The sequence below is a fragment of the Pithys albifrons genome, chromosome 6 (genome assembly GCF_047495875.1).
Source record: "Pithys albifrons albifrons isolate INPA30051 chromosome 6, PitAlb_v1, whole genome shotgun sequence".
Classification (NCBI taxonomy): domain Eukaryota; kingdom Metazoa; phylum Chordata; class Aves; order Passeriformes; family Thamnophilidae; genus Pithys; species Pithys albifrons.
This window is the reverse complement of record NC_092463.1, coordinates 56,646,242-56,669,004: the sequence shown is the minus strand read 5'-3', so window position 1 is coordinate 56,669,004 and position 22,763 is coordinate 56,646,242. Positions and strand designations below refer to the sequence as shown.

At 40.0% G+C, this 22,763-nt stretch overlaps 1 protein-coding gene across 6 annotated transcripts in view; it reads left to right on the top strand.

The window, feature by feature from the left end:
* The first annotated feature begins 2,927 nt into the window (after positions 1–2,927).
* Positions 2,928–22,763, top strand: part of PPFIBP2 (PPFIA binding protein 2) — a 102,180-nt gene continuing 82,344 nt past the window's right edge. For 5 of the 6 annotated variants that reach the window (XM_071559025.1, XM_071559023.1, XM_071559021.1 and 2 more), the window contains exon 1: positions 2,928–3,305. The gene's annotated coding sequence lies outside the window, so the exon portion shown is untranslated. The remainder of the gene's footprint in view (positions 3,306–22,763) is intronic. The other variant, XM_071559020.1, reaches the window with a different exon arrangement.

Below are 22,763 nucleotides of genomic sequence, written 5' to 3'. Positions count from 1 at the left end.
GAAAGGCAATCTCTGAGCATTAAAGTGGATCACTTTTTTTCACAAACAAGACTACACAGTGTTGCAGCTTTCACAATCCTGCATCACAACGTTTATTCATCATTTTAATGCTGGTGTATCAAAACCTGCACAGACTATGAGTACTGTGATCTGGGGAAAGCAGTGAAACCACATTCTGACTAACCTTTGTTGTAGTATTCTTGAAACAAAGCTTTTAACGAATAAGGACATGAAGTCTTAGGTATCTCATGTGAGAATTCTTGAATGCATTGATAACAAAACATCAGAGTGGTTGGGACTGGATTTTGACTATATTAGTAGCAGCTAATTTACTCTCATTTATAAGCAGGAAAATTAAAGCTTTATAAAACCCCTTCAGCAAATAAAACAGCAATCTAGAACATACTGCAAACTGATGTACAGTTCTATTCAGTAACTTATAACAACTTAAAAATAAACCCTGGTCTTTATATCTAGTTAAGATAAACTGTTACAGAGCAATACGTGGGATCTCACAGACAACTTTGCACTGGTTTTTGAGATGGAAGGAGTGAAGATGGTTGGTAAAGCAATGGCCAACAGTGTTCCCTTTTGGGGTTCCTAACTTTTTTTCCATATGTCTTTTTGCAAGAAGGACGATTCTGCTCTCCCTGAATAAACTTCATTGTTATATAAAAGAGGCAAAGCCTTAACACAATGCCAGCTTTGTGACAGTCATGAGTCTGCACTACTGCAGGGAAGAAACAAACCCCTCTTATTGAAGGGGGGACTTCTGGAATGGTAATTAGCCAAGAGGCCAGGACAGCTGAGGGAGTGCTTCTGAAACCTGCTACACTGATAGAGAGAGATGCAGGATTAATTCACTTTTAACAATTACATTAAGCAGGATATGCAGGGTCAAAAAGCTAAAGGCAGCCCAAAAGTAGGATTCTCTCTGCTTTCCAGAGATGCAATGATAAAATGTCAAACAGAAACAGAACTGTACAATGACACATGAACATTGCAGCAGTAGCAGGACAGTGTTCTGTGTTCTGTGCTTGGCTCGTGCTGTTCAGTCTCTGCTTCTGCCCGTGCTTCCCAAGGGAGCAGCAGTAATTGCAGAGCCTCTCTGTTCCAGGCCCTTCCCCTGCACAGCACTAGTGCAAGGCCATGCTTGCCTTCCCATGACCAGCTGACACTGCTCCTCCCAACACAGAATGTACCAGCAGGGCTTTGGCTTTTCCACGTCAGGAATAAACAAGGAGGTAACAACCCTCTATGGCCATAGTGGAGTAAATGATTCTCAGATGCTGCTTCTGTCATGAAGAAAGTTGCCCAGACACCTGTCCTAGACCTCCAGTGAGTTGGGGAAAAGGAAGGGAAACCAGGCTGGTGTTGAAAAAACTCACAGCTTTGCCCAGATTGTTCTAAATACCACTGACTGTTTCCCAAGTGGTTTATGATACTGCAGCAAGAAGTGCTATATAATAATTTTTGGTATCAGTATTACGAAAGATGCTAATTTTATCAACCACTGTAATTTTCACCACTCCCCTGTGTGACCCATGTAAGATGACTACCTCAAAGCTGAGAGGAAAGACAAGAAAAATTCAAAAGCTGAATTAATGCACAGCCCGTGGATTCCTGCCAGTTTTAATTATACTTTAGCATGCTCAGAGATGTTTCAAAGGTGTTCTACTTCACTTCCCATTCACTCCCTCTCACACCTTGGGCATGTCTTCCCTGTACGTGAGGTCCAGTTCTTTATCTGGAATATCTGGTATGTGAATCATAGTCTTGGTGTTACGCACAAGTTTAAAACAAAACTGAAATAATACATAACTCTTCCCAAGGTCAGAGAGTGCATCAGCTGGTAACAGGGAACAAGATGTTTCAGCATTCCAAATACACTGGAAGCTTACACTAGGCAAAAAGAGATTTTAAAATTGAGGTGAATTGTTATAAGTAACAAAATTACATTAAAACATTGTGCATACCAAACATGCTTAGCCTATTTAGATGAAAGTCAGCATCATCACAGGAGGAAGATAGCAAACTGTGCTTGTTGAAATACAACCACAGTGAAAACCGTGTACTAATTACACTGTATATGTAACTCCAAACTCTTGATCTCACTTTCTGCTAAATGGTTCATTTTGTTTAGCCACCTCCCTGGAAAACTGACATCATTGGAAGTACTGAGCACATGCATGCTGTGAAAGAGCTGTGTCAGTATTGCACAGGTGATCTGTTGGGTCACCAAAAACCCTTATCAGATGTTGGATCACTAAGGCACCCAAAGTGACCAACAAACTACCAATGAGCAAGTCTTGCAGCACTTTTCATATTTCTAGATGTAATCTGGAAATCTCCAGAAAGAGAAGAAAACCCTATATTTTTGACTGCAATTTTTTAATATTTGCTTCCTTGGAGATTGCCTGTACTAGACATTTTTGCAATCATAAGCAGTGCACATTAGAGAATGTTTTTTAAACAGGAGGCAACAGGAATGTGACATAAAACACTTTTATCAATATAAATGACCTATGCTGCTGTTTCACTAATCTAGTTAAAGTAGGTAAGAAGTGCTTTGAGTATAGAAAAACCTGATTTCTAAATCTTTGGAAAGAGAGCGTACTGTTTTACTCTGTTAGTAACATAATGTTTTTGTCAACCTGGAAAATCCCTGGTATGTAGGAATGCAGGAATATCCACCAAAACCCATGGTGGGTAGCATGTTTTAGTTAATAAATTAATATAGTTTTCGTCCATAGTCCTACTTCCAGTGATAATGATACGAAGAATACAACTCAGAAACTGGAGGCAAGTTGCCCAAACTGTTCTGCTCGCACTGAAATTCCTGGGAGCAGCACCTGCCCGCGCGGGGTGGGGGGGGGCGGGAGCGCCGCGCGCTGTCACGTGGGGGTGGCCCGAGCGCAGCTGGGAGCGGGATCGGGATCAGGATCAGGTCGGGCTGTGAGGGAGGGTCTGGCCGTGGGGCTCGGGAGCTCCGCGAGCGCAGGGAGGCGGCGGACTGCAGGCCCGGCTGTCCCGGCTATCGCGGCTATCCCGGCTCCCGGCGCGGCGCTGCGGAGGCGGCGGAGGCACCGTCGGGCAGGAGCAGGAGCGGGAGGAGCAGGAACAGGTCCAGGTCAGCGGGGCGCGGGCTCTGGGGCGCTTTGGCCGGTGTGTAAACGGAGGGACCGGAGCCCTCCCGGTCCCGCCGCGCTGCCGGAGCAGCGCCTGTTGCTTCGCCCTCCTCGCCCCTTCGGTGGGAGCTGAACCATCCACGCCGCCGGGAGGACTTTTAAACAGACGCGGCTCCTGTAAGTTAAATATTTATTCTAGCAGCGAGCAAACCTCCGAAACTTGAGTTCGGCTGGAGGTTCAGTAAATAAACCGCTCTATTGGCGTGGAACAGTCGGTTCAGAACTGCTGTCAGTAATGACATCCAGCTGCAGCCAAGTTCTCCAAAGTGGAAGCCAGGTGTTCTCCGCCCCCCCACTCACCAGTCTGTATTTGACAATTAACTCTAAAAAAAAGAGGTATGTGGGTCGTCTGGGTTGTCGCAGTGGGGAAATAAGGTTGTTCAAAGGATGTTTAGGAAAGAACAACTGGAAGATGCAAGTGGTTGTGACGGGCTGCTTTAGCAGTACAGAGATAAGGGAGGTGGGAGCGTGAGGAGATGTCAGGGGATCTCCAGTTCCATCGACCAGCACTCATGTTATCATGCTGCTATGATAAAAATTCCTCCCCCTTTACATTTGCAGGAAGGATAAGGAATCACACTCCTTTGTGTATCAGCATTTGTTCGGCTTTGCATGAGGTAAAAGTATGATGCTGAGTATCAGTTTGGTTTGTCGGTCACTGCGTATCTCACTGTACGTGGGTGCAGCACAACACGTGCTTTTCAAGATTTGCATGTATGTACAACACATCGTGTTTCCACAGCCATCCAGGTCGTTTACAATTTCAAGGTTTTAATTTTAAGGTTATAGCAGGAGGGGAACACTGAGGGTCACTTTTCTGTGGTTGTTTTGAGGTTTTTTTTGAACAGGGGAATGTGAACAGGTGCATAAAGGACTTAATTCTGAAACTTGTATGGAAGTGTGGAAAGACTAGATGGGAGAGCAAAGAAAGCAGATTTTCAGATTTCCAAGTTTATTAATTTACTTTGCTTGTGTTCCTGATTTTCACTTGGGTCTACTGTGTGAACTTGTATAAAAACAATGAATCTTTATGCTTCCTTCTATGTTCCTGAAAGACTTGGAGTAAAACTCAGTATACTAGGAGAGTGAAAGGACAAACTGGGACAAACATAAGCACATACGTGTTGTTTTTAAGTGATACAGATTTTCTATCCACTTGCTCATAGTTCCAGTTGGGAGCAATTATAAGGGCCTCTTGAACCTAAAGGAAACCCATTGTAAATTAGAGCAAAGGGAGAACTCAGCCTTACCTTCCTCTTGAGGACAAGTATAGCTTGGTACCAGAATATGAGGAAAAATAATATTAAAAAAAGTATTTCGTGTTATATAAAATAGTTTCACGTCCCCTGAAACGAGGCTTAAGCTGAGGGATAGTTCAGAACTAGTTTTACCATTGATTGCTGATGTTTATATCTGTTGTGGAGACACATGACATACCTGTAACTGTTTCAAACTAATCTTAGCATGACTTTAGAAAACTTAAATGCTTTATTTACCTAAGCCAGATAGTAATCAAGTGTCTTGGCAAAACATGTAGCAGTTTATCTGTCATACATCTGAGACTCTGCCCTATGGAAGGCCCAAATTAAAGGGCAGAAACCGGTTAATCTGTGTGACTGAAACGTGGTAGGAACTGGGGTGGGAGCATTGTTCCCTGATTCCATGTTCCCTTGCTGCTTTCATCTGCTGTCCCAGAAGGTAGAGGAATTAGAGGAAAGGTGGCAGAAGGCACTGCTGCTACTCTCTTGATTTCACTCCAGCAGCCCTATCTGTATGAGGACTCTGCTATAAGCAGGGAGGGCAGGAAGCAAGTAGGAAAGAAATAAGTAAAGATAAGAAGCACTGTCTTCCCCTCATTCCTACTGTATCTGATCTCGCTTCATCTTTCTGGTCTCTTCTCCCAGGCACTCAGCAATAGGACAAGGCACAGGCTCAAGCTCTGCCAGGGGAAATTGAAGTTGGAGATCAGAAAAACATTCTTTCCAGAGAGAGTAATCAGGCATTGGAATGGCCTGCCCAGAGAGGGGATGGATTCACCATCCCTGGAGGTTTTTAAGCTGAGCTTGGCCGTGGCACTGAGTGCCATGATCTGGTAAAGGGACTGGAGTTGGACCAAGGGTTGGACTTGATGACCTCGGAGGTCTTTTCCAACCCAATCAATTCTATGAGTCTATGATTCTTAATGTGAAACCAGCAGTGTGGACAAGTGATCAAGCTGGGTGTGTATGTAACAAAGGGAGAATATATTGCTGTGGACTAGAGAAGTGCCTTCTGGGCTCTTGAATCAGTTCTCCAAGTTTCCTGTCATGCCTGTTACGCCACGTCTCTTGGTCACCCTACACAGACTGTGCAGCCTCTAAGGCACATGTGACTTCATGTGGAAGAGTGTGTTGCATGGAGGATAGGAAGAACACAGATGGAAAAGAGTAAGTGGAGATCTTATGAATCACCTTCCCTGAAAACTTCGATAGGGTCAGAAAACAGGCAGGAAAGGCAGAGGGAGAATGTCCTGGAAGTGGAAAAAATGGGAAAATGAAACACAACAAAAGTTAGAGAGTCACCCCTTTGCTTTTCCATGTGCAGCCCTGCTTCTAGCCCTCATTTACCTAACTTGTTTCCTGTTTGCTTCTTGCTGGTCTCTCTCTTCAAAACAAACAAACAAACTCCCACAAAACCTTACAAAGCTTATTAGACTACTCAGAGTCAGACCAGAAACTTAGCTCATCTTCCCCACAGCTAAGGATTTGTTTGAGCTCAAACAGCCTTGACCTGGTAAGATTAGCAAAAGATTTACCTCATATAGGTAAAACAGAACCTCAATGGGGCTTTGCTTATGGGCAAAAAATCCACCTTTCTCCTGCTCCCTTCTCCCCCAGTAAACATATTTACAGGAATAGGACAAAACAATCTTGCTTTAGAAGTCTGCAATACAATGATTTAGTGTTAATCAAAGCAGGGAATGATGGAAAAGGAAATGTGTTTTGTGATAATGATCACGGTATAGGTGCAACCATGTTATCATTGAACAGAGTGTACAATACAAAGCAAGGCATTTCTGTGTTTTCCAGAAATACTCAGTAGCATAGAAATTCTAATACAACAGATGGCATTTAGGGCAGTAGATTAGAACCTTCAGAAGTCACTTTTTCTGTCTTCTGTCAGTGAAGTTTCATAATTCACATATTTGGAGATGTTTATCACCTGTTTGCCACCTCATCCTGAGAGATAATTTCAACTTCTTAAGGTATGATCCTGAAATTCTCAAAAGGTGCTGAATAAAGATCAGCAGCAGTGGCTGCTCCTGGGGGCACTCTAGATCACTTACCACACTTTGGTAGATGTGTATGAACCAACTTTGCTTCAGTAACTTGACCCCCTCGAAAATTAAGAAAGGTTGAGCCATGACTTATTTTAAGTTCTCTCAATTTTCCCCAGTTTGCTTTTGTCTTTTCAGTCCCGTCAACTCACTTGTTGTTTTGTAGAGCTGAAGAAACCGAGACTCCCACCCATGGACAGTCTGTTCTTTAGCTTTGTCTGAGCACCAGCTCTGAGGTGGTAATGTCTGTTTGATAAACTGTGACAGCTTGAATTTCTTCCTGTCACACCTGTACAGTATTTCATAGTTCTCTTTTAAACAGATTAAGCAACAGAATGAAGATGCTTTTTTTTTTATTTTAGCTAGATATGCTTGTGTGTTTTAGCATGATGTTTTTATTTCCAGTCTCTGACCTTTAACACTACAGTTACCTCTTTTGTTTCCCTGCATCTTCATGTGTTTATTCACTACAAAACTCTTGCCCAATAGCTCTTATTTGGCAATTCATTGATGTAGAGAACAAAGAATTTGAATTACAAAGGTAATTTCTTTTTGAAATAAACTTAAAAAGTAAAGCCTGGTGGCACTGTTGCCAGTTTAGGTCAATTTGTGTTGATACTGTGCAGCTATCAAGTTACAGTGTAGTGGTTTAAAGGACTGTAAGCATGACCTGGATTTTAAACTCTAATTTGATAACCTGTAAAGCAAGATTTTTATGAATGTGGTGAAGCTTACTAGTATTTCTGGAAGTCCTGTGACCCATGGTTGCAGAGGGCAAAAAGCTGTATATTTTCATACTGGTCAAAAAGGAAAATTCGGTATCTTTGCATGTATAAGACAGGACATTATTTCTCTGTCAGATTACCAACAAAGAAATGGGTAAATATTAGTAGTTTTCTCAACTCTCTGTATGTGATGCATAAAGTGTATTCTTATTTTATATCCATACAAAAATGTGTGCCTTTCTGTTTAGCTGAGTTTTCCAGGTAAAACCTGAAGTAACTGAAGGTAAAAGTTGAGAATTGAATACAGGGCAAACCAAAACACTGTGGTTTAGAGAGGGGAAAAGACAGGAAACCTGACAGTGACCAGGTGGTGTGTGGCAGACAGCATTCTTGGAACACTAAATGATGGATCCGACTTCCAAAAAGTTGCAATGGCGGAATGTGAACTGGTGATTGGATGGGAAGTCTTTTGCATGCCACCCAAGAGCATGGTGCTAAATTGAGGATGGTTTCCTGAAGCAGATAATGAATTTGGACACAACAGATCAACAGGCCTGATTGACCTGCAGCAAAATCTGGAATTACACTCGAGGGGTGAAATCAGACTGAGTGATCAAAGTCAAGTCACACCAGATGGAAGAAAAAGGTCCAAAGCCTGCCCCTGCTTATCATATGCTGACTGAGTCTTGTTTTCATTAGGGCAACATAACATGGATGAATATTCATAGAGGGTGATTCACTTGTTGGTTAGGTCTACATACTCTTTTAAGATCAACAGATTGTGTGCCAGTTAAAGTAATTACTGAAGATAAATCTAAGATGTTGCATTCTAATCTGGATTTTCAGCACTTAAAGTATGGGAACTGCTGTTTTACTTTATCTTCTGAAAACAGGTCTGGTTGGTCTCCCCATTCGTAGGTGACTTGGCTGGGAATGCCTTCTTCTTTCTCTCTGTACTGCTCATACAAAAAAGTAATTTTGTTTCCAGTTTGCACTCTTTTCAACACAAAGTTATTTCAGGAGTCTTAGTTGGACAGGGGAACGTATTTGCCAAGAGTCTCTTGAATACAGGGAATCATATTTTTATTCTACTACAGTGCAGTGCAGATGGAAGCATCTGCTTTAATATCACACAATCAGAACATCTTATTCTAATGACATTGCTGTAAGATTTATGAATGTGTTTTTCTGTGATGATGATAAACTAATGCACGTAATCCAGTCAGCTCCCACACAGAAGTATTTTGATGTTTTGCTCCAGAGGAAAAAAATGCTCCAGTGATGACCTTGAGGAGGAAAATCTGATATTTTAAATAGGAATCAAGCACAAACCATCCTAGGGAGCAAAGTTTTTGCAGTTCTTCTGAATGGTATTTACTGTTTGTGGTATTAGACGTGGGATGTATTAGGATCTTCTTGCATAACTTCTCCATCTTTTACTTGAAATGTTTTGTCGTTCTGTGGTTCATATGAAATTCCCGATAGATCATCTTTGGTGTGAGTGCCTTAGTGACGTTCTGGCCAATATTAACCTTGGAATGGAATGTGATCTCCTGGGGATGGAAGGAGGTGATCTGAAGATGTGCCTTTCAAACTCAGCTGTTCTGTGACTCAGTTATTCTGTGATAACATTCCCTTCCTAAAACTGTTCTCACTAGGTTTAAGGGCAAGCCTCTTACCTGAAGTTTAGTACTAATTCCATTTTTTTCTTTCTTGTTGTAAACCTCTTTTTTCAATTTTTTATGCCCAACCTAAGGTATGAAGTTGTGCTTTGATTTATTTATGACTTTAACCTGTCTATATACCAGACAGCGAGGGGACAAATGAGAAATCACATAAGCACATGAGTCTTCTTCCCATGGCCTTGCCATCACCCCTGCCTGAATTCAAAGTACATTTGTGAGAGCCTTGTAAGCACCTACACATATATAAGGAAAGTGTTTGCTGTAAACTCTTTTCTAATGCATACTTGAATAATTGTTTCAAGAATGCAAGAGGGACAAATGTTAAAATTCAGAGGTTGCCTACGTGGACCACAAGCACAGTCTGGTTGTCAAATATGAATGAAAGTAGGATATGTGATTCTCTAAAAATGTGTTCATTACATCTGAAAAATAAATCAACGTTAGTGAATATTTTCTTTTCTCGTGAGTAGTCTTCTGTAACTAAAAGTATATGTACAAAGTACTTTAGTGTTAGTGCAGATTATATTAAACCTGGAAATCTCAGTCATAAACATTGATTAGTTAATAATTTATTGAATTAAAATGTTCTTCAGTTTAGAAAGCTGAATGAATCCAAATTTTACCTGAAACTCAGAAGTGCAGTTTGTAGTCTGATCTAGGAAACTTCATACGTTCAAAAGCAAAATCGTATTAGAACCTTTTGGTACTAGAAGAAAGGAGAGTTGTTAAAACAAGCTTTTGTGCAAGAAAAAGAGCTGTTCTGGCCTACTTTTGTGGAGCATACTGTAGTGTTGTGAAAATACTTAATAGCCCACAGTAGTTACTCACCTGTACTTTGTCCAGTGCGTGCAACATTTCATAATAGACGTAAATGAGGCTAAGGATTAGAAAACTGTTTCAGGAATTGTGGTCCCAATCTCTTTGATTGCCTTCTCCATTTTAATTGGGAAATTTGGTAGCATCTTCAGTTTCCTTTGTAGATCCTGAAGCATGGCTGGTTCTCATTTCACATAAGAGATGGACTTTACAACACTGCATTTCAATTCCTTATTTAACATGGAGAGAGGAGTTTGTGTTCAAAGTAAATGATTTATGAAAGGAATTCACACTCTAGAATGAATTTAGCTTGAATTCACCAGTCATTTGTAGTTTTTATTTAATCAAAGCTTCTGATTATCCGGTACTAATTGAGAGCAGGACTAGCAGCTGCTTGCTTCCTTTGGAAACCCAGATTTGGGTACTTAGAAGAGCTTCCAAATGAGCTGAGACTGATAAAAGTGCAGCTTGCCTCGTTTGCCAGGCAGTATGCTCATAAATATAATTGCACTGGAAGTGTATTTTATTTGCTTTTCTTAACTAACAGTAAACAGTACTGTTTACAGCACAATACAGTCATGAAGCAAAACAATCCCTTATCACTAAGGACTACTAGAGAAGAAAAAATGCTTCATGACAGAACAGTGGTTTAGTGTTTGTCAGTAAAACTATTCTTTTCAAATAGGAAAGGACTGGATGTATTTTATTCTGGAATTAATAAAATTGTCTTGTGTATTTCCATTGAGAGTTTTTGAAAACCACTGAAACACAGCAGACTGAGTCTCTCTTAGATCAGATCAAATCTTCCTTACAAATTTAGTATGAAAGTATAAAGATGTCATGATTACTGCTTTGGAAGCAGACTTTAATCCATTTTCTGGAAAATTAAATAAAGAAACTGATAATAAATTCTGATTTACTTTTCATTTCTGAAATAGAAGAAAAAATTACTTTCCTGCAATGGACAGTCATTTAAATAATTCAGTATTTTTCTAATTTTTTTAAATTTTATTTTGATTTTCATGGCCTGTCACTTGGCCCCATATGCAAGAAACTTGTGAGATACTTTTCATACAAACAAATCAGCTGGTAGCTGTTAGGGATTAAAGGACTTTTCTGGTCATTAGGCTGAAATAATTTCATTCTGTGGCTGTTTTAATAAACAGCCTTAATAAAGGCATTGTTATCAAACAACAAAATACATGATTAAGTTACTACCTTAGGAAACTCCACAGGTTTATTCACAACCAGACCAAATATGAGTAGTAGAACTTTCAAACTCCAAAAAGCTGCTCTGAGTCTCAGCATGACATACTCTAAAGTAAGACAGGATGTGTAAAAGCCTGACACTCAGTATGCCCTCAGGTGTCATTGCTGATTTTGACACTGTGTTTTATGACTTCTGGCCTGGCTATAATGACATTTGGGGCCATTAAAGTAATATAAGAATTCTGTTTCTATTTCAGTACAAAGGTGTCTAATGCATTTATTTCAGAGCCAGTAAAATCTGACTAACTTTATATATTGCTTGAGATACTTTTATACTGTAGCACTTGCAGTTAAAAACTGCAATTTTTATTTCAATAATATGAAAGAGTTTTACTTTGGACTGGAAGTAACACACAGTAGCACAAAGTGTAGGCTACAGTTTTATTTTTTGTTGATGTTCAAGTAGTTAGTCAAAATACTTATCTAGCAAGGAGTCTAGAGAAATCTGTGTATTTTCATTATAATAGCTTAACTTTGGAGGTTTTTTCATGCCATAATGGGAATTGACTATCAAAGAGAGCAAAAGGGATCCTTTGCATATACCCCAGTGATGAATTACACTGACAGCATCCTGAAGTTCAGATGTAAATATGTATATGAAAACTAGAATTCTGAGTTTATGAATAGGTGTGTTTCTAGGTTCAGTTCTTGCATTCAGCTCATGTTGAGAAAGGCAATTTTTAATTTGGAAAGCTTCCCAAAGCTTTCTGCATCAAGTGTCTGAGCAAACCTGTAAGCCAAACTGACTGAGTTGGAATAGGGTTGCTTTAGAGACAACCAGTTTTACTGAGCAATGACTCTCTTATCTGGAACTGACACATCCTTTCAAAGTTTTGCAAATTCAAATAGCCATTCTAATGCACGGAACTGTGGCTGTGATTTGTCTTATCTCTTAGTCCTTCCTATCATGTATAATTTATAAGGAGAAATCTACATTGATTTTGCTTACCCTTGGTAACGTGATTTGATCTGGAAACGTATTCATTCTACATTTTTATAAAACTGGTAATAAATGCCTTGAAATGGTTGGCAGAAATGGCATGATGGGCTTTGTGGGCGGTAAGAACTTGAGAACACGTGTCATGGTTGATACTAAGAGGTGCTTTATATAAAAGTAGACTATGAGGATCTCTCTTGCATCCTGTGCCATTGGATGTATTTACTGTATGGGAGCAGCATGCTGAGCACTTTAGAACTCTCTTAAATGTATAAAAATTTTTTGCCAGATACTCAAAACCAGGCATACAATTCTTTTTAGTTACTTATTTTTTTAAGTACCTTATTACTACCTAACTTGCTTGTTTTAGTTGTGGTGATAGAGCCAAACCAGTAACAGTGTGCTTAGATGGATGTGAAATGAAAAACTCAGCCTTGAGTGGGTTTTCAGTGAGGTAATTCTGTAAAGATCCTTCACTAGGTAAACACGTGTTTCTGTGAGCAAATACAGCTCCTCTATAGAATGGGTCACGGAGGAGACCTGTATATCTTGTCACACATTCATTGTAGGCTGCTTCATGTTCCCTCTGAAGTCAGCTGCTGGTTTAGTGCATGTTTAATCTGTCTCTAGGCATCCTGCTATTCGTTTCTCTTCTAACATCCACTGGAAAAGCAAGGATAAAGGATGTTGCATTATTCTTGCCATGTGTAATAATGTTTCTTCAGCTGGGAGATATTACAAGTTTTGCTCATCTGTGCAAATCTTAAAAGTGTTAGATGTTGCTCTTGGATGTCAAGTTACTGTTCTGTCTGTCTTGCAGCATTACCTCTCTGTATAATGCTTTTTTTCAAAATTAGAAAATTATGTTACTCAATTAAGTATGGAAAGTAAAAATCATAAAATCATAGAATCGATTGGGTTGGAAAAGACCTCCGAGATCATCAAGTCCAACCCTTGGTCCAACTCCAGTCCCTTTACCAGATCGTGGCACTCAGTGCCATGTCCAGTCTCAGTTTAAAAACCTCCAGGGATGGGGAATCCACCCCCTCTCTGGGCAGCCCATTCCAATGCCTGAGCACTCTCTCTGCAAAGAATTTTTTTCTGCTCTCCAACTTCAATTTCCCCTGGCAGAGCTTGAGCCCGTGCCCCCTTGTGCTATTGCTGAGTGCCTGGGAGAAGAGACCAACCTCCACCTGGCTAGAACTTCCCTTCAGGAACAAGAGGGGACTGTATCATCCTCTGATTTAGGATTCAGCTGGGGCTCAGTGTTTCATGCAGCAGCTTCCTTAGTGTTGGCTATTCTGCAAGGAGGAAAATGTCCTACATTTGGAATAATGAAGGAGCAAAATCAACAAAATATCTCATTTTAGATCAGGTTTTAACTTGCCGTGAAGAATGTTTGGCTTTTGGTTGTGATGTCCAGGTGTTAGAAAGATAAATTATTCATCAGTAGAATTGTCTTGTTAAAGTTTAGAGCTTGACATGCTTGAGTGATCTCAGACCTCGGGATGTGAGCTTGGAAGAAGGACATACTACTGATGGGGGACACAAAGAATGCAGAATTTACAGGCCACAGGGACTTTTATCAGAACTCCCAAGGTGAGGGAGAAACTAATAAAGCCAACCCAGCAATTGTTCTGGAATCAGCTGCAACTGGGTAACAGGTAATTTTGGCAGGGAAGAGTGTGACCTCTAACTCACAGAGCACAACCCAAGAAACCCACTGACCCAAAAGAAGGGAGAGACTGGACATGTGGACTAATTAGCAGAAGAAGTGAGAGAATACTAAGAAGTGATAGAATACTAATTATTAAGACAACTAGATGACTTGTAGCCCATGGACACTGATGCCTTTATTTGCTGAGATGTATAAATAGTGAAAAGTTTGGGCTTTTTCATGCCGGCTTTTGGATTTGCCCCTCAACACACCTTTCTTCAGAACTGAGTCAATCAAATGCCTCTATTCTGTGTGTGGATTGGCCTCTTGCACACCTGTTTTGGCACAACAGTTACACCTATTCTTTGGGTAGAGAAAGAGTAAAACTTGAAGGTTGCTTTTCCCAAAGGTACTTTCATTAATCTTCAGGACACAATCAATATAAGTGTTTTGTTTATAAGCCCATGCATAAAACTGACATAGCTGTTAACGTTTTTATTTTCATTGATTTGATGAGTAATGTGGGATATGGTGCTTTCATAGTGATCCACTTGTTGTTCCTAGTTTAATGCTTTTAATCCAAGCAGATTCAATTTTGTTGAATTTGCTGTTTCTAGAAAAAGTGTATTTTTCTTTTCTTAGTTTCCCACAGATGCTTTCCTCAAAATAGCTACTGAAGCTTCCGATTTATACAGAAGTACTTGATGTTGTCAGTTCCTGTTAGTATGAATTCAGCATATTTGTATTAACAGATGTAGGGTGGGCAACATTAAACCAGTCTAGTTATGTTTCCAGTTATTTATAAATTGCTGCACGGAATGTTTCAAAGAGTGGAAAAATACTAACAAATGAAAAAAGCTGTCTTTATAGTATTCATTTTTAAGCCTTATGTCTAAAGTTGAGTTGAGGCTTCACAAAAGCCTTTACATCACATCTGTAAAGTTGAGACAAATTCAGGAGAGAGCTGTATAATCTGGGTAACCCAAGAGTAAACCATTTCATAATAAGAAATAATCATAAGAAATATCTGTCTTCACTATATCTATGTTGAATTGTTTCTCTGTGCAGTCTAACCCAGATCTCAGTTTTTTGCCTTAGAAATCTTGCGGATGAGAATTTCCTCTTTTGATTGCAGGAAATCAGTTTTCTAGCTTGTCAACCCTGTCCTTTCTTCTGAGTTTCTGTTGCAGAAAAACACATCTCAGGTATCCCAGTATCCACTGGTGCCAATTCCTTTCCTGGTCCTCGCCTATTCTAGTGTCTGCCCATTTTAAGGAACTCTTAGTGCTCTCCACTCTTCCAAACCTTCAAAGTGTGTTATTTCTGTAAAGATTCATTCTTTTACTGTGCATGGAAACATTCACATCTTCACCTTTGTCATCATGTGATTCTTTTGGGGCATTTTCTTAAAGGTCAGAAATACCCTGCAGCTTGAATGGTGCCTGTAGCCTTTGGCATCTCATCTCAACAATGGTACAAGATGACAGGAAAAAGCGTTTAGAGAAGCAGAAAGTGTGTTGAAAAGTATGGATTGGATTTGCTCAGCAGAGAGACTTGCAGGGTAACAGCTCTTCAGTTAGACAGCAGTGTTAGAGCAGAGAAAGGGGAACAGGACAGGAAAGAGACTGTAAGAAAGCATGAAAAAAAATGACCACTGCGTCGTTGTTTGTTTTGGGATTTTTTTCTGCCATGTCGGAGCATTCGCTGAAGAATTATAGAAAAATGATTTGAAAAGAAATTGGATAAATTTACAGGGAGTGGGGTTCTTCAACATTTATGAAACATCATGGTTCCTACCCAGTGTGTGTTTCACAAAGTCTGAAGCTTGCTGATTATTGGGAAGGAGCAAGAGACTGATCCCTGGGCAGCTGTGTTGCACTGAGCATCACTGGGCACAAAGCACTAGGCCAGACAGACTTTGAGTCTGAACGAAGCATGACTGTTCTTAGGGTGTCTGTCATAAGAGTTCCAAAGATACAGAGCTGTTTCTGCCTCTGAGTCATATGAAGGTGATGGATACCTGTCTTGATTGCACTGCAGGCAAGAATAAATAGAGGTCGAGGCACTGGGACCAAGGACTGCGTGGGCTCTGTAAACTATGTCACTTGGCTGAGGAGTGTTTGCTCTTTGCTGGCAAAGCAGCTGATTTCTACAATGGTCCTCTCTGTATATCAAGGAATAGCTTTAAAATTGGACCTCCTTTGAGATACCAGATGTTCTGGCTCTATGTTAGCACTGGCCTCCTTCAATGAAGCATCTTGCATTTTCAGACTAATATTCCCAATGGTACCTGCAGAATTTAATGCAAGATCTCTGGTTCACAGTGCTTATAAACACTAGTGGGATTTATACACATGTACTTATGATTAATAAACCAAGTTATTGGTAATGCTTGTTCTGCTGAGTTGGTTCTATAGCAGCTGAATGGTTAAGAATCACAGAATCATAGAATGGCCTGGGTTGGAAGGGACCTCAAAGATCATCTGCCATAGGCAGGGACACCTTTCACTGTCCAGGTTGCTCAGAGCTCCATCCAACATGGTTTTGAACACTTGAAGTGTTGGGACATCCACAATTTCTGGGGGAAACCTGTGCCAGTACATCACCACCTTCACAGTAAAGAACTTCTTCCTAAGATCTAGTAGAAGCCTATTCTCTTCTCAGTGTAAACGGTCTCTCTCCATCTTTCCTGTGGGCTCCCTTCAGATACTGGAAGGCCACAATTAGGTCACACCAAAGCCTTCTCTTTCCCAGGCTGAACAACCCCAATTCTCTCAGCCTTTCCTCATTGGAGAGCTGCTCATTCCCTCTAATCCCCTTATTTCCACTTACACAACTTACTGAAATGCACAAAGGCAAACAAGAACTGGACACTGGGATTTTCCACAAGGAACTGTCCTGATCTACTCAGTTGTACTGGCCAGGCTGAAAAGTCTTTGTTTCAGAGAGTTTTGAAAATGCCCAGGAGCTATTTTTGAATCATGTTATTCCTAATTCTCAAGGTTTAAAGAGTGCTTTTTTTTTTCCAGGAGTATAATGTGCCTAAATTTTAATAATTTTATGGAGGGTAGCTTTGGAAACTTTTGCTAATCCTATATGCCTAATGTCCCTCCATTTCTGTCAAGGGATTGTTCTCTGCTTTACTCCAAGCCAAAGAGTTAATTTGTGCATGAATTCTGTGTTTACTTTTATTATAACTCTCACCTTTCAATTTACTAGGGCATGAATTGACTTTCATGGGATGAGGGGAAGGTGTGGGGTGTGCAGTTTCCCAGGGGCTGGATCTGGAGTTAAGTAACTTCAAAGATATACTTGAAATGTTGACCTTCATAGAAGAAAATTTGAAACTGTGACCTTAAGGCCAGTGAATACCTGAAACTGGAAGGAAAAGAAGAAAACCCACAGTTTCTTTGAAATGTCAGAGTTTTGCGGATCTAACTCTTCCTAATTCTTAAACTCTTAGAACTAAATGTGTAGTGCCAAATCTGACTTTGGTTTACCATTCATCTTTGTGTTTATTTTAGGAGCAGAAATGTTTGAATTTTGGTTCTGAACTTTTCCTCTCATGTATTTTACCAGATAGTGCTTTATTCAGCTGAAGTTTAAATCCAAAGCATTAATTCCTGTGTTTTTTGTTTTTCTAAAAATTTTAGCTCCTTAGCAGTTGGAACTAGCTAAATGCCAACCAAACTAAAATAATTAGGGTTTTTTTAACTTACCACAGTAACAAATAATGAATGAAATTTTTATTTTAAGATTTGTGAAGTTGGAAGCTATCATATTTTCCTTTATACTATGTATAACAGTGAAAACTTAAAATATATCCTAATTTAAAATTATAGGAAGTGCTTTCTTAAGCTTTGATGAGCAATTTTAAAGCACCACGGAAGGCATGAAGGGTTCTGAGTTGCTAGAACTGTTACAGAGAGGAGCTGAGGAAAGCTCACTTTGCACATGCCATTCTGCCAGCGTCAGCTTTTATGTGTAAGGATGAGACTTTGTACAAACATGACTAATGAAATTTGGTTATGGTACCAATAGTAACTGTAACTCAATATCCAGGAGTCCCTTGGAGGAGTTACTGTGAGGTCATTTGTGTTCTTAAAGCATCATAAAGTACCAGTCAGATTTAGGGTTTTTTTAAAGGGTCCTTTCTCTTTTCCTCCTCCTTCTCTCCCCGCCAAATTCAGACTTGCATTAGCAAACTTAATGGGTTTATTTTTGAAAAGACGAGTTTGGCTTTGACTTTGCTACTTCACAGTGCATTAATTTAACTCCATTCAGTTTCCCTTCATATTTTAAATCAAATTATTTAGCATAATATGTTTAAAAGCATCCTAGTCCTCCTCCAACTTTTCTCAGTAGCACACAAGGGTGGTGGTTTTGCAGTGCCAGGGTAATACCCAGCTGCCTGCACAGGCCAGTTTAGCTTATTTAGTTAGCTCATTTTCCTCATGGTACTATTGTACCAGTACTGTGCTTCACCCAAGGATGTCCCTTCAGGTAAGGGCTCACAGCAAAATATTGCCTGGTGACTTCAGCAGTTCTGCCATCTACCTGAAATGGTTCAGTGTCTGGTCTTTGTTCAGCTTTGGCTAATCTATATTTCTCTCTAGAGCTTCCCCCTCTGTCTTAATGTGTTGACACGTCAAACTTTCTGGCTGCACATAAAAATAGCCTTGTTTTTACTTGTTACATAATGAATAATAAATGAAAGAAGGGTTCTTTTTATCCTTCTGCCTATTCCAATGAAGCATGTGAAGGGGAAATAGAGTAAGTAGTGCCTGTATTAAGAAATTAATTAAATTTAAGCCATAATCATAGAATTAAAGAATGGTTAGGATTGGAAGGGACCTTTAAAAGACCATCTAGGTCCAACCCTCCTGCCGTGGGCAACGACACCTTCCACTAGACCAGGTTGCTCAGAACCCCATCCAGCTTGGCCTTGAACATTTCCAGGGATGGGACAGCCACAGCTTCTCTGGGGAACCTGTTCCAGTGCCTCAGCACCCTTGCAATAAATAATTTCTTCCTAATATCTAATCACAGAATCACAGACTATTCTGAGTTGGAAGGGACCCACAAGAATCATCGAGTCCAACTCTTAAGTCAATGGCCCACAGAGGGGATTGAACCCATGACCTTGGCATTATTACAACCAAGTACCTACTCTTCTTCAGGTTAAGGTCATTCCCCCTCGCCCTTGTGAAAAGTCCTTCTCCAGCTCTTTTGTAGCCACTTTATGTACTGGAAGGTCTCCCTGAAGCCTTTTCTTCTCCAGGCTGAACAGCCCCAACTCTCTCAGCCTGCCAGATAAATAGGATTTCTGGCTGGGTGGCCCTGGAGCATCCCGTGTAAGTAGTGTTCCTTAGGCAGTCATTCTAGTGATCATCAGGAATTCTGCTCCCAGCAGCTGTGGATGGTTATTTAGGACTGAAGATTATTTTAATGAGAGAGTTATGGCAGGTTCTGAAGGGCCAGGATCCAGTTCTGTATTTATAACTTGTGTAGCTGATGGTGAATCAGCAGCTGTGTCCCTGTGGGCTGTCTGGGTACAGGAGAGCAGGTGGCTGGGGAGAAGCAAGGTGGGAAACAGCAAGGGAGGAAATTGTGCCCATTTCTTCATTCCAGGGCATCTTGCAGCTGAAGAAAACTGGAGGACTTCTGAGGCTTACCCAAGGCGCTTCATATTTCATTATACCATTAAGTACAAAGCAATGTAATGCTTGAATTTGAGTATTTAAACAGTTTGCAAACATGTGTTTATTCTTCGCAGGAAAAAAAAAGTTGTTGGTAGTTAATTACTACCTGTGTTTGCTAAATGTGAGACGAATTTGTAGGCCACAGACAAAATCCAAAGATCCAAATTTTTAGAGTGCTTGTCAAAACCCATACCCTCTCCACAACTGATAAAACTGGCAACCTCATTATTAGGATCAACCTTGGAAAACCATCTGAGTTGCCTAAATGTTAACATTCTCATCTCTGGACAGCTGCTGGTTCGAGCCAGCCATGAAAGATTCAAATTTAATTAAAGCTTTTCCCAATTCTGAAGGGCATCTTGTTCATAGTGAACATGTCTGTACAATATTATGTTCTTTTGGACCCGGTAAGCTGTAGTTTTACAGTCAGAATGTAGGTTAAGAAATTTGCAAGGGATATTGACTTTAAGCACAATAGTCCTACCAGAGCTTTTTCATTTTATTTGAAATGCAAATCTCAAAACTGGGACTTATAGGATAAAACCAGCTTAGCAAAATAAATTTAAGGGATTCAGACCACTTTGCTCTGTCTGCACTTCCTGGAAGATCTCATTACTTAGGTAATTATAACAAACAGGGTTGCAGTATCTCTATGGGCTGAGCTCTAAATTAGTATGAGTGTGTGGCTTAGAAGGGATGATAATAATTTAGGCTTAATAGTAAAACTTTGTCTATGAATAGTGAGGAATTTTTACTGATCAGGCAAAAAAGTAACTTATTTTCTTCCTAGGGACCTCAAAAGGGTAAGCAGATTGGTTCTTGTATTTTGCTGGTATATAAATTAATCTAATAAATCCTGAAGGTTAGAATTTCCTAATATTAAAGTTTGTACTATAATGTTAGAAGTAATTTTTGTTCAGTCTTTACCAAAGCTGAAAAAGCCTCTTTTTTGCCAAATATATGTATATTTTACACAGTTAAGTAAGTCTTCGTGTTCTGCATCTGTTGATGTCATTCAGGAATGAAACCCATAAAAGGAATTGTAATCAATATACCAGCAAATAGATGGATCCTGTCTGAGGGATTCATACAGGTGTCTTTCTATTTAAGAATACTTGAAAAACAATCCACAGTTGCAGATATTTCTGTAGAACTAGATGAGAAATGGTAACTGAAAGCACAGAAGATCTAATGAGCTATTCTCATAATATTGCTCAGAACAGTCAAGCTGTAAGAAGGGAGTGTCTGGGAAAGTGAGACTTGCCTGGAGCACAAGCAACAGGTCTGTCTAGAAAAAGATGTTAAGCCAGTAATATTACATTATCGCTGTGGAGCAAAGAACATTGCTTTTATTAGTAATTTGCTGTTTGATTAGCAGGTTTTACTCTAGCTTAGTGCAGTTAAGCAGAAAATACACTGGGGTACTGGTGAGGAAACAGGCTGTGTGTGGAGACTGGGAGGACACAGATTTACTTCTGGTGGTTGTTTTCAGCAAAACTTTCTGGATTTTGTGGATGTCTTGATGGAAGACTTTTCTTTAAATTTTCAAGTTTGTAATAGAGTGTATCAGGGTTTTCTGTACCTTTGTCACTACAAGTGGTCAAATACAAGATATACCTGAAGGGAAGTTCTAGCCAGGTGGGGGTTGGTCTCTTCTCCCAGGCACTCAGCAATAGGACAAGGGGGCACAGGCTCAAGCTCTGCCAGGGGAAATTGAAGTTGGAGAGCAGAAAAAAATTCTTTGCAGAGAGAGTGCTCAGGCATTGGAATGGGCTGCCCAGAGAGGGGGTGGATTCCCCATCCCTGGAGGTTTTTAAACTGAGACTGGATGTGGCACTGAGTGCCATGGTCTGGTAAAGGGACTGGAGTTGGACCACGGGTTGGACTTGATGATCTCAGAGGTCTTTTCCAACCCAATCGATTCTATGATTCTATTCTGTAAAAATATTAGATGTTTATGGAAATGGTAATCCTGCATTTCTTGTTGTAACAACAGCCATGCTTACAGCACAAATAAGAGCATGGACTGCAGTATAGAAATAGAAACTCTGTGCTATTTTTGGTATTTTCGCCTCTTTTCCCCTTCTGATTTGGAGCCAGCCTGCTGTCCTGGCTTAGCAGCACAGCTGGTGGCCATGCATGTGTGGGGGAGTGGCTGGTGGCCACATCCGCCAAGGCACAGGGTGGCCCTGCTGCCTCTGTGGCAGCTGCTCACGTGGGTGGATTTCCTGTCACTGAGGTGATTATTGCTGGTGTTGTGGCTGCTTTGAACTAGAGGAAGTACTGCAAGGAAGGAGACTCACTGCACCTGAGAATCAGAGATCCCTCAAGTCTTTAGTGGCGTGGAAATATGACAGCAGAAGGTGGAAATTTCCCCAAACTGACAAAAGGAAACAGCAGAATCAGAGAGAGTGTCCATAAAGCTCACATGTGCAAGTGTTCTGAAATTTAGGTTGATATCAGCTGACTTCATCCTTTTCCAGATTATTCTGTGCACAATTTTCGTTATTTCTGATACCATTAAATGAAATATTTGCATGACTTGTATTTTGGTTAAATTCAGTTGCATTTAGCATTGTTCATACTTAAAAGATTATTTTGACAAAAATGGAGAGTCCAGAACCAACCATTGATTTACATTAATCTTTGCCTTGGGTGACACTAAAGATAACACATTCTCATATTACTCTTCAGATCAATGTGATCTGAAGTTAGATAATGGCTTACCCATTATGACAAGCTATAAATGGCAGAGTTCAAATTAGAACATTGTAGTTTCTGACTCATTCCTGCATCTGTCTCTCTGGATAGTGGGGTTATGTATGTTGACTGGAATGGACATAGGACACTGATAACACAGAGGTTATTAATAAATTAGCTTTCTTTGTGTATATTTCACCAGTACCATGGAGAAAAGTCTGTATCTCAGGAGAAAAGTCTGTCTCAGGATTCTTAGTTTGCAAGAGAAGAAAATAATTTCTATTTGATAGTACAAATTTTCATTGAATCTTGTTTATTACTGAGACTGAACATTGGTTGTGATGCAGTAATTTGGATTCAGCTATAAGTGTACTTTTAAAGATTGATTTTTTTCCCTGACAGTCTCACTGAAAACAAAAATGAAAAAGATTTTATTTTCAGTCTGACTTTATCCTGGTTGCTGATTCTACATTTTAGTATTTAGTCAGGCTGCAGCTGAGAGAATAAATGTGGGTAGTGTAGCTACTGGATGAACACAGTACAAGTCTGTGTGAATTGCCATTAGAGATTATTGTAATATTTATTTAAATTCAAAATACCTGAATTCTTAGCATAAGTAATCACACGATAAATACAGATCAGTGACATTTCAGTAGCACTGGAATAATCAGCCCTACAAACTGTTGCCTGTGCACTTATCTGCAACCTGAGTCATTTGAAGGGTCATCTCTATCCATTGTCAGACAGGTGTCTTTTGTGATGCTTAGA